General features: G+C 43.0%; 1 protein-coding gene across 1 annotated transcript in view; it reads left to right on the top strand.

The window, feature by feature from the left end:
* The window catches only part of USP24 (ubiquitin specific peptidase 24), a 4,679,666-nt gene that overhangs the window by 1,780,153 nt on the left and 2,886,540 nt on the right, over positions 1-12,973 (top strand). The window lies entirely within an intron of this gene.

Below are 12,973 nucleotides of genomic sequence, written 5' to 3'. Positions count from 1 at the left end.
GGTGGCAGTTCTTAACATGAAAGCCACAAGTACATTTGCTGGTTGATCCTTGTAAGGGAAACCAAGCATAGAAAGAAATTCCCAAGATATATTCAGAAGGTCTGTGGAGAAAAAAAATAACATTAACTGTGATATATTCCATGGATAATAAGCAGACCCGAAGAAAAATCCTCTAAAAATGCTTATCACTCAAGATGATGCTTGGCTGAAGTTAATCTTTGGAACACTGGGATGTAGCAAGCAAAAAAAAAAAAAAAAAAAAAAAGGCCAGAAGTAAAGATGGAGTGAAGTGCCTTCCTTTTCTACTTGCTGTCTTGCTGATATTGTTGATGTAGGGAGGAGACTAATTCTGCTCTTGAGATGTATAGAGCTCTAGAGGTCTTGATAGAAGGGCAGATGTCCACCTGCAGTTAATTCCCATATATGATTATACTGCAGAAGTGATCTCCCTGACAAACATCTGAACATTGTGATGGTCTTTTCCTGTTAACTTATTACCCATTTTGAGGTGAAAGTATATGAATGGTTCTGTGATTATTTCCACATTTTTGTGCTGGTTTCCACATACTTTTTTCTCATCTGCACTTCAGTAGGACTGACTAGGGGGTCCATCATACTTGCAAGCGTGGAGGTTTGTATTGCTGCCCATGCCTACTGATACAGGCTGCTGCAGTATTTGAAAATCTGGTAATGATGTCTCTCATGGTGAGTATACACATCAGTGTGTGTGGGGGGGTCACTTTGCCCTCCAGTTGTGTGTGTGCGCTCTCTCATACACCTACTTCTGAGGGCTTCTAATATTAGTTAATAAGTCATGCCCGTGTCTCTGGTCTCTGCTTCACTGGAACCTGCAGGCATCCACTGACTATGTAATTGGAGCCACCATTCCCTTCCCACCAGGATGTGTAGGCTTGCATCAGCCACTGACTACCCCCCCCCCCCAACTTTCAGATCGTCCAACACCCAAGCTACTACTCAGACACACACAGTAATCAAGCTTTTAATCCTCTACACTGCAGAGCTGGGCTTATATCTTCAGGTGCCTCATCTGTCAAGGCAAAGCTCATCTTGTATCTTCCTTAATGTTGCACTCAAATAAGACAGCTTTCTTTTAGACAGAAGCTTCTGGCCCTTTTTTCAGTACCAGAAGTTTGTAGCTTATAGTCAAGGGATGTCCAACTCCTTTCGTCTGTGTGAGGGCTTTTTCATTTTATGTAAAAAAAAAAGACTCTGGTAATTTTGAAAATTAGAAAAATCCTAGGAACTTACTCAAGATTGCATAAGTAGGGTGCATAAAACTCTGGTGCCCCAAACATCCTCAGTGAGCTGTAAGCTTGACTTACCCCAGCTCTGGCACTAATCTGTCCTGTTCTCTTTACTTTCAGTATCCCTTTTTGGACTACAGTATGACTTTTTTTCCAAGGCCTATGTAGATGTTTTGCTGTTTCAGCCAGATGGCAGACCCTAAGCTTGTTGTAAGGCATATACAACACAAGAGTACCCTGCCTCATTGAATTTAATGATTGGTTATATTAATAATAATACCCATTTGCTAACCAGGTAGGCCCACTGGAGGGCACAGTCCTTTTTTCTGGATGACCTAGGAGCAATGTCTGGTTAATTGAATTGCAAAAGGAGTCACACTGGTCAAATGAGGGCTGAGGGAGCAAACCATTTAAAAACATTAACTGCAGCTCACAACCTTAACCTCATTGTCAACTGCCAGACTAGTATTCATGAGAATCATGAGTAGGATGTTTAAGCTCTGAGCAGGGAAAAAGTTAGATACTCCCCCGTTTCTCCCTTTGGGACAGCTATTGCTTTTGGGATGACCATGTGTCTATAGACTCATGCCCCATCAGCTTTGGCCATAGTTGATGGCAGACATTTCTCTGTGGAGTACATTGCTGCTTGTTGTGGGTGGAGGAGATCTCCATGCATTGTTGCGTCCCATGGCAGAACTTTCTGCATCAAGTATCATGCCCCTCATCTAAATAAAAATGGAGTTTAGAAGGAGCATTTGCCAAAATGGCTGTCCAGTTTGGACTTCAGTGGTTAGTTGGAGCTGATCTAGCCTACTCCAGCCAGCTTTATTTGCCCTTTGGCTGTGACATAGAAGGGGAGTAATCTCTCTCCTCTCCCTGGAAATAGTCAGGAGCTTAGAAGTAAAAATACAAAAGGAGGAAACAGTTTTTCTATTCTGTAAATTCCAGATATAGTAGGAACTTTCCTTCCAAGCAGTTATCCCTCCTATAGAAACTAATTTCAGAGAGGTTCATGCAGAAAAAGTCTTTTGAGAAAAGCTAATGATGAAATGGCAGAGATTTTGGCAGCAGCAAGACCAGGGGTGGGGAAGTGGACCTTCTCCCATCCAAGGCAATACCTCTTAATTTTGACTTTGTAAAGCTGCACATATCTCCCTTGCCTCCCCATATTCTCTGATGAGGGTTAGTTTTACTTTGAGACAAATGGTTTGAACTGATCACAGACATCTGGATGAGAGATCATTGCTTCAAGGATACAAGACTGAGTTCAGGGCCTTTCCACCTTTGAGAATGACTCCCATCTTTTTAGACCAAGTCTCCTGTAGCAGTTTTGTTTCTGTATCTGTTCCTCCATTTTTATAAAGGATGAGTGTTCTGTGCTAGGCTGTTTATAGCTGCTAGTAAGGGTGGTACTTGAAGATAAATTCTGGACACTACAAGGTAAGATAAATTCTTATACAAATGTGGAATGCTAACCTTGTAGACCCTGCTCCCCATACTACTGCCAGATTACATCTTCACCACACTGAATGTGAAGAATGCTTATCTCAGCACAATCATCTACAAGGGAGACTGGAAACCTTTAGTGAGTAGTTTAGCATTTTAAGACTCATTGAAATCCTGCTGCCATTATTTGTCATTCCAGTTTTGGATTTCAAAACAGTAGTTGCTTGGAAGCACGTTTGCCCTGATGCCAGTACAGTGGTATATTAGGATAACCAAAGGAAGGGGTCTGTGTTTCTCATAGTCTTTTCAGCTGCTTAATACTAAGCAGCAGAGCTTGACTATATCACTGTTTTCTTTGATTTTTGCTTTCAAGCTTAATTTTTGACCTGGATGTCTTATCCAGTACTGTCTGTGCCCCCGACCATCACTAAGTCACCTACATTTTCTTTAAGTCTTTCAGTCCTACCACTTAGGACGGCAGATATCAAGCAGTTCTTGTATGATTTGTTTTGTTCCATTTTGCATGCTATAACATAAGGACTAGTCACCTTGGTGCCTTTTCTTTTGGCGTTGAATTTCCTCACAAGCGTGAGCTCCTCCCCTATCCCACAATCCTCTACCCTCTGAAGATTTTGCAAATCTCGTTGCCACCATTGCAACTTTGACACGTCTCAGATGAGCTCTAGAATTTGAGGAAAGAATTATGGTTTATTTTACAGATCAATGAAGTTTTGATCTGATATTTCTTGCACTTTTGACTGTTTTGTTTCATCGCCAGATTTTCTAATCTCAGTATCATGACTTTTCCCTTCTGAGTCCCTCCCTACCCCTTAAAAAAAATGAGCATTTGTCTTATTAAATGAGAGCTATTTCTAGTATTATTGAGTGCCTCATTGTTGTCAGTGTTTGCGTGGTTACACTGGCTTTATTCTGTTGGGCCTAACAATAGATAAAGGCCTCCAAACCAGGATTTAAAAAATGAAAAATATTTGGACATAAGATCCCATTTCAGAATCCGCATGAGATGTATATGGTTTGTTTTGGGAGTGGAGTATCTGCAAAATGACCTTGGTTTCTGTCAGATAAAGGGCTAGTATTGAATATTGCTGTCTGACTTGGCGTCAATTGAAAAACTCGTCATGGAGGGATTCTGATCAATCTGCCAAGGTTCTGAGACCAGGAATTAGAAAGGAAAGAGTAAGTTAGATTTTTGCATGAATGTTGTTGCTGTCCTAGAGAAGTTGTCTTCCACTAAGTTGCCCAGAACAGTTACTCTACTTAGTTAAGGACCGCCTTCTGTGGCTATCGGGTCATTAGGAACCACAGATGCAGCACATGATGTAGGGCTGGAAGTTTTTATTCTGAGAGAGTTGCTCAGGTTTCTTCTTGACCAGCTTTAGCTTGTTCATTTAGGTCCTACAGGTCCATTTTTAGCCCTGCCCCTATTGATTGGGAGCAGATAATGGCTGTTTTTAAGGCTCATTTTCAATATTTGTCATGTTGTTGATGCCTTCTAGATTGTATTTGCTGTCTGGACTTTCCAGGATGAATAGTGAAGGCATCAAGGAGATTCAAACACTTCAGGGTAGGAGTCAGTCATTATCAGTTTTGAGTCCTGCTCTTTGGTCTCACCACAGCCCTCCAGGTGTTCATCAGATACAAGCCACCTGTAGCGGCCCACATGCGATTGCAAGAGATAAGTTTTCCTCTACTTCCACAACTGGCTCATAACAGCTCTCATTATAGAACTACAGATTTTGGCAAGATGGACTATAGACCTTTATCCTTGAGGATTATTATTAGTCTCACAAAATACCAACTTCCCCTGCTCTGTTGATTCTTTTTGTTGGCTACCAGTTAGACACAGTCAATTAAAAACAAAGATTGACCTGAGACAGGATTGCTACCATAGTCAAGTTCAAAGCCTCATACAAGTAACATTACCTGTCCCTGGTTCTAAGAGTTCTGGACTCGAGGCCTTTACTATTTATACATTTCCGTTTGTATGATTAAATATGAGCCTGCAGTGAACCCTTAGGGTAGAAATAGGACCAAACCTTTCAACCTGTCCAACATGTATGTAAGGAGTGATATATATATATTTTTTTTTTGTGGAGAAAACTGCAGAACCTGTCAGTGGGGTACATCTTTTGTTAACCCATCCCCAATTTCCATGGGGACCACAGACATGGCCGTTTTGGAGTGTGTTTTATTGCCACAGAATTACCCAAAGCGCATGGATTTGGAGGCCGAGATGCACATTCAGTTAACTGGAGAGCAGGGCTGTCCTCAGAGTGCTGCAGGCGCATTCCAGGACCAACTCCCCCAGCATGTGATTGCCATACATTCCAACAACATGGCAGTGGTGTGGTACATAAAAAAAGATTAACAAGATCTTATTGCCTGTGAAGAGCAGGCATGAGAATATGGGAAAAGGTCTTGGAACCTCTCCAGAAAACATCGACCTGACACCGACTGAGCAGACAAAATACTGTTTCATCATGAGTGGTCTCTCAACAGAAAATTATCTCAGAATAACTTTTGTTGGTGGGGCAGACCTTGTTGTAATGTTATCCCTTCACTCTTCAGCACCAAATGCAGAGACACTTTCATCATCCCTCTAGAAGGGTAGACACCAAGAGAGTCATTCAGGCGCAGTTGTTCCAGTGGTATCCTATATGCTTTTCCTCAGTTTCCTTTTATACGCAGATATATCCAGGAAGGCAAAGCATGCCAAGTGAAGGGGCATTCTCATAGCCCCATTATGACCCATTAGATATGGTTCTCCTTGTTATGGCCTCATCTAAAGCGAAGACCTCTTCTGCTGCAGCACGCCAAGTTGCTAGTTCACTCCTTTGGGTTCCCTCACCCGGACATACATGGCCTTCATCTGAGCACATAGTTCACTTCCAGTAATGGCTAGGGATCCATCCTTTCCCACTGAGGTGGTTAACTTGACATTAGCCTCTCAAAAACACTCTACTCAAAATCTTTAGCGGCAAATTAAAAAAGTTTAGCTTTTGGGCTTCTAACAGAGCCACATCATAATCTTTCTCGGAAAGATGAGTCTGTTTACGGGAGGGAGGTTGGTATAATGGTTAAGGTGGTTTACCTTACAGACATAAGGTGCAGGGATGATACTCACATGGGGTGATTAGCTAGGCTTAAAATGGCCCACAAGGGCAGTTAGCCTAGTACTGATCTAAGAACCTATTCTTACCTTTTAGGTTGATATCTTTGAGTAAGGTGCAAGATACTCACAGGGTAAAGATCCCATTTAGTGGCTGTTGCATCTTCACTTGCATCATAGCAAATGTGCAAAGCCTTTTGAAGGGGTTATTCCACTCCCAGCCTCCCTTAAATCGACCCATCTCTCCATGGGATTTAAATTTTGTTCTAGAGAAACTAACAAAACTTCTCTCTGAACTAGACAATTCAGTTGATTTAAAATTCCTTACAGGGAAAACCACCCTGCTGGTACCAATTAGTTCAACTAGATAAATGTGAGAGATTAATGCTTCTCAGTACCCATACTTGACCTTCCATCCAGAGTTACACTTCAGACATAAAATATAGATTTGTTCTAAAGTAGCAACACAGACTAACTTGAATTTAGTAAGTCTGAGGTTGCAGTTCTGAGATGTCTAGTAGGAGAGTAATGTGAGATGAGAGATGATAGAGCTGGGTAGAAAGATGGTTGATAGAGAATGGAGTGGATCATTTGTAACTGAGATTGGAGTAGCAGGTGAGGTAGTTACTTCTTTGCCAGAAGTCAAGCCCAAGATGCATCTGGGTGCAATTCTTATCCTCTGCCAGAGCCTCAGATGAGATACCTGAGCTGCTTATTGAATTTAGAGTGTCTGAGCAGTAGTCAGGGCTTTATTTCCTGTATGCTGCGGTACTAGCTGATCCAGTTAGTGTCTGCTTTGCTCTTTTTCTGATGGATGCACTTCATACATCATAATCCATTCTGTTATTGCATTCTTATACTTAATCTCATTTTCCGTGTTAAGACCGTGTGTAGCCATGCAGATGCTATGATTTGCTTATTGTATTATAAATCCTGTTTTACTGTTAAAGTAAATATCTGATTGTGTATGGCTAACTGCTGATTATTGTATTTAGTCTAATTATTGTTAGAGCTGGGGCTATAATTGACTCGCCAGCTGGCACAGACATCCTCCAAAAGGGTCTCACTGAGACAGATACCTGGTGTCAAAATCATGGCATCAAGCTAAATGCCAAAAAGTGCACAGTCATCTCCTTTGGAAAAAACAAAGTACCTACAAGCTACCACATAGGTGGTAGTCCCCTAAATACGGAAGACGTAATAAGGGATCTGGGGACCCAAGTAGATAGTAACCTCACCTTTGATAATCACATTGCCAAAGTGGTTAGAAAATCCTTCTACGTGGCCCACCTAATCACAAAAGGGTTTGCATCCAGATCAAAGGAGGTCATTGTGCCCCTCTACTCATCAGACCCATCTTAGAATACAACGCCCCATTTGGGATGTACCTTACAAAGACAACTGCAACAGCTGGAAAGACCACAGAAGTAGCTCACGAAGAGGATCACTGGCCTCAAACAGATGCCCGATGCAGCAAGACTGAAGAAACTCCAGTTGTACTCGGTTGCATACCGCCTTCTCAGAGGTGATCTCTGCCTGACATACAAGGGACATGCTCCACCTAAAGAAAACCTTATCCCCTCGAGCCACACGCTCTAAGGATCTAAACCTCACCACAAGAATAAATAGGATGTGCTGAAGGGATAGATTCCTGTCCCAGAGACTTTCCATGCTTTGGGACAAGATCCCAATCTTCATTAGGCAGAGCTCCTCGCTAACACTCTTCAAAAGAAACCTTAACGAGTGGATGGGAAACGGAAAGTTTACCTCGGGGATCACTTTAGTGGCTCTGCTGGACAGAGGCACAGGGAACTAATCTAAAAGGAAGGCGAAAGCCAACACATTCTGGCTAGGCTTATAAATGCCTTTGGGCAGATAGCCTAGTACCCACCTATGAACCTATGATGCTGTATGTAGTCTTTTAGATAATGTGATTTGCTTTTATCCCTGCTCATTGTCTAAGTTTGCTGTTAAGTACAGATACTACTGCTGGATGTTCTTCGTGTTTCACTGTTGCAGTCATTACATTTGGGGTAATCTGCTTGCAGGTTGCCCTCAGTCGGCCTGATTAACAAAGTCTTGGGTCCTGCATCAGTTGCTGTCCCTTCTTCCATGACGTCAGGTCGTCAGGGGTATAAAACATGCAGCAGACGCCATTACATCAGTCTTTCTTGCCGTGTGGTGCCTGAAGCAGAAGCATTTCGCAAGTGCCGGTCGGCCGACTCCTGAAATTTTCGTTTGAGTTTCAGAACCGAAGTCTTCAACTAAAACCGAAGTACCCCGTTGGGGAAACTTTTCCTTGCTCCTTACCGATGTCAGTAAAAGTTAATAATTGCATTACCTGTGGAAAGCAAATACCTCATACTCTATTCCTTGCTTAGGCCCTGACCACAACGTATCTTGTTGTTGGTTTTGTGCTTTATTTAATCAGAGCACTATCCGTTGTCTGTATATTTTTGCCTCTAAATATTTTGGTTCTCGGTTTAATTATCCAGAAATGTTGTCGGTTAGCCAGCCGACTACCGGGATTCCGTAAAAATGCAAAGATAAAGACTGAGACAGGCCGCCGAGGTCCAAAACTGCCAATGACGCTTCTCCTAAGCCAGTCGCCAGTTCGCTGGTACAAAGTGAGGCACTTTTGCAGCCCCTGATACCCGCTACTTCTGATTCACAGGCCTCTACTGAGACCCATTCGGAGTCCGGTATGCTGTGAGATATTTCAACTGTGGAACCCGTGGATGTATCTACCTTGGATGGGTCCGGAGCTGCTGTGCAGGGACCAGCTTCTGAGGGTGTATTCAGGCCTACGGACTTGCATAGTAAATCAACGCCTCCTTCATTACTAAGGCCTAAATCTCGATCTATGTCTAAAAAAATACGACGCCTAGGCCACATGCTCAGGCCTCTATGCCTAAAAAACAAATGATAAAAATGGCTGAAGATCTAATAACTCTAATCAGGGGTAGCCAACCCCCCCCCCCAAGAGGCCTAGGGCTGAGCTTGATTATTCTTCTGATCAGTATTCTGTTTTTTTCCTGACTCTTCTGATGACCTGGATTTGTCCTTACCTACTTATGAGGATTCTGATGCAGAGGACTCTATTCCCTCTGCTTCCCCTCCTGAGGATTTTTCTTTTGGGAAAACCTTACATACTCTAAGGGAGCATTTTCACTGGGAAAGCCAGGATTTTTCTGATTCAAAAAAGAGGGTTGGGGATTTCCTTCTCCTACCTCAGCATAGGCCTTTGACTATTCCTCCTGTACTAGACATTGTTGATGATGCTTTCTCAGAATCCAGTTTGGCCCCTGATTCCCTGCCTCTTGCTCCCAGTAAACCTGACAGATACTACAGGGTCCCCGAGTCCCACAAGTTCTTTTTCAAAAATCCTATTGCAGATTCAGAGACTGTTTCACAGGGGCCCAAGGGCATTAAGGCTTCTACTGCTAAAAATCTGACCCATTCTGATAGAGACACCAGGGCGCTGAATAGATGGGGTAAAAAGGTTTATAATTCAGCAACTTTGGCAATTAGAGCTTTAAACTGCCAATTTCACATGTTAAAATATCAGCAACATGTTACTGGACTGCTTAAACAGAAAATGATGTGGTTTCCTAACTGTGTGGAAAATGAAGACTTGCAGGATTTAATGCATTCTGCCGGACAAGTTGGAAAACATACTTTGCAATGTGGTTTTGACTCTTTAGAGGCCTCTTGCAGGGATGCCGTTACTGGGTCTTTGCTTAGAAGGCATGCTTGGCTTAAGGAGCCATCTTTGCCTGATCATGTTAAAGCTAAATTGTTGGATGCGCCTTTAAATCAGGACCGCCTGTTTGGCAACAAGGCTGAAGAAGTTCTTAAAAAGATGGAAGGTAAAGCTAAATCTATGCAAACTGTTAAAAGATTTTTTACAAGTTCAGCCTCCTAGATTTAGTAGGCAGTGGCCCTCTAAGAATTGGTCCTTTCCAGCCCCTTCCAGGTCTTCTCAAGCCAAACCCAGACAAAGCAAAATCCCCAGGATGTTCTTCATGTTTCACTGTTGCAGTCATTACATTTGGGTAATCCTGCTGGCAGGTTGCCCTCAGTCAGCCTGAATTCCAAAGTCCTGGGTCCTGCGTCGGCTGCTGTCACCCCTTCCCAGACGTCAGGGGTATAAAAGATGCAGCCAATGCCATTTTCTTTAGTCTTTCTTACCGCGCGGTGCCCGAAGCAGAAGCAGTTCGCAAGTGCCGGTCGACCGACTCCTGAGATTTTCATGTTGGAGTTTCAGATCCAAAGTCTTCAGTAAAGCTAAGTACCCCGTTGGGGAAACTTTTTTCTTGCTCCAGACCAATGTCAGAAAAAGTAAATAATTGTATTTCTTGTGGAAAGCAAATACCTCATAAGGACTTTCATTGTTACTGTATTCCTTGCCTAGCCCTGATCACAATGTTTCTGGTTGTTGGTTTTGTGCTAGATTTAACCAACGCACTATTAAGCGTCGATATGATTTTGCTTTAAACTATTTTGGATGCCGGTTTAATTATCCAGAAATGTCGGATAGCCATCCGACTACCCAGAGTTCATAAAAAACGCAAAGAAAATGAGAGAGACAGTCGAGGCCCAAAACCGGCAACGAAGCTTCTCCTAAGCCAGTCGCCGGTTCGCTGGTTCTCAGTGAGGTGCTTTCGCAGCCCCTGGCGCCCGCTACTTTAGAGTCGCAGGCCGCTACCGACTCCCACGTGGAGTTGCCCATATCGCTGAAAACTCAAGGTATTGGAGCCTCGGATACTATTCCTTCAGATGGGTCCGGAGCCGCTGAGCAGGCACCGGCTTCTAAGGGTGTATTCAGACCTAAACATCTTTACATTAAACCAACTTCAGCTTCAAAGGCAAAGACTAAAGCACCTTCTAAAGCAAAGAAACAAACTCAAGAGCCACGTGGACAGGCCTCTATGCCCAAAAAACAGATGCTCAAAATGGCCGAAGACTTGATTACCTTGATCAGGGGTCCCCATCCCCCTCCTAAGAGGCCTAGGCAAGAGGCTGACTATGAATCTTCAGATCAGATTTCTATTTCTTCTGATTCCTCTTCTGATCAGGAATATTCTCTTCCCCCCTATGAGGATTCTGATGCTGAAGAATCTATACCTTCAGCTTCTCCTCCAGAGGATTATTCTTTTGGGGAAAACTTGCATACCATGAGGGAGCATTTCCACTGGGAGAGCCAAGATTTTTCAGAATCTAAAAAGAGGCTCAGGGATTTCCTTTTACTACCTCAACACAGGCCACTAGCCATTCCACCTGTGTTAGACATTGTAGATGATGTGTTTTCGGAGTCCAGTCATACCCCTGACTCCTTACCTCCAGCTCCTGTTAAGCCTGACAGATATTACAGGGTTCCTGACTCTCATAAATTCCTTTTTAAAAACCCTGCTGCAGACCCAGAAACTATTTCACAGGGTCCCAAAGGAGTTAAGGCTTCCATTGCAAAAAACCCTACCCCCTCTGACAGATTCTAGGGCACTGGATAGATGGGGAAAAAAGGTTTACACATCTGCTACCTTGGGTATAAGGGCCTTAAACTGTCAGTTTCATATGCTCAAATATCAGCAACATGTCATGGCATTGCTTAAATAGAAAATGTTATTAAACTCTGAATGTGCAGAAAACAAGGAAATGCAGGATTTATTGCATGCTGCTGAAAAGTTGGAAAGCATACTTTGCAATGTGGTTTTGATTCTTTGGAGGCCTCCTGCAGAGCCACAGTTACAGGTTCTGTAATTAGGAGGCATGCTTGGTTAAAGGAACAAAATCTGCCTGATCAGGCCAAAGTTAAATTATTAGATGCACCTTTACAGCATGATACTTTGTTTGGTGTTAAGGCAGAAGAGGTGTTAAAGAAAATGGAGGACAAAGCTAAATATATGCAAACTGTCAAAGATTTTTTATAAGTACAGCCACCTAGGTTTAGTAGACACTGGCCTACAAAGAATTGGTCTTTTCCTGTGTCAGTAAGACCTCAAAGGGGCATATCCATATGCCCTAGAGGCAGATCCCAGGTGCAAGATTCGTACAAGTCATAGCAGTGGGGTGCTTCTACCTCCAAAGTTGGAGAAGACAAATCACAACCATACAGGAAACAGTCCCAATGACTTCCCCTGCCTGCGCTAAGCACTTATCTCCTGGCAGCACCATTAGGGGGAAAATTAGCACTTTTTTCTCAAAATTGGCATATAACTCAGGACAAGTGGGTTCTAAATGTGTCACAAGGCTACAAATTCCATTTCCATACCCTGCCAAAGGCAAACGGCTGGCCAGATCTGCCAAAAAAATCAATGGGCAAAGGCACAAAAACAAGTCTCATCCCTCATGGACATGGGGGCCATTCAAAAAGTACCAGAGCAAGAGCAGGGACTAGGATTTTACTCAAGACTGTTCTTGGTACCCAGAAAGGACAAGGCCTGGAGACCAGTACTGGACCTATCTATTCTGAACACATTCCTAGATGTACCAAAATTCAAAATGTTAACTTTACAGCAGCTTCTGCCCATGCTGGGCAAGAATGCTTGGCTTGTGACTTTAGACTTAAGAGGCATACCTGCATGTCCCAATCAGACAATCATGCAGAAGATACCTCAGATTCAAGGCTGGCTCAATGCATTACCAATTCTCTGCACTGCCCTTTGGCTTATCTACTGAGCCCAGGGTCTTTACAAAGTGCCTGGCACCAGTAATTGCATTCTGCAGACAGAGGAATACAAATATATCCTTACTTGGATGACTGTCTAATTCAAGCAGAGAACAAGGACATTCTTTTACAGCATCTGGCGTTTGTGAAAAGACTTCTAACATGCCTAGGGTATACAGTCAACGAAAGGAAATCAAAACTAGTACCCTCTCAAGAGATAATATTCCTGGGTGCAAGCTTAAATACAACTGCCCAGATGGCTTATCTCACGCCAGACAAACAAAGGCAACTGACTACCTATTTCAAGATGTTGGCAACAAAGGCCCAGTTATCTGCAAGAAAATTTCTGCTGGCTTTGGGCTTCATGGCATCCTGCATTCTACTAATTCCATATGCAAGACTGCATATGAGGAAACTTCAATGGTACCTAAAAAGTGTTTGGACTCAACATTGCCACAGCCTGGA

The sequence above is a fragment of the Protopterus annectens genome, chromosome 10.part0 (assembly GCF_019279795.1).
Source record: "Protopterus annectens isolate FY-2018-M chromosome 10.part0, PAN1.0, whole genome shotgun sequence".
Lineage (NCBI taxonomy): Eukaryota > Metazoa > Chordata > Ceratodontiformes > Protopteridae > Protopterus > Protopterus annectens.
This window is presented reverse-complemented; position numbering and strand designations above follow the sequence as displayed.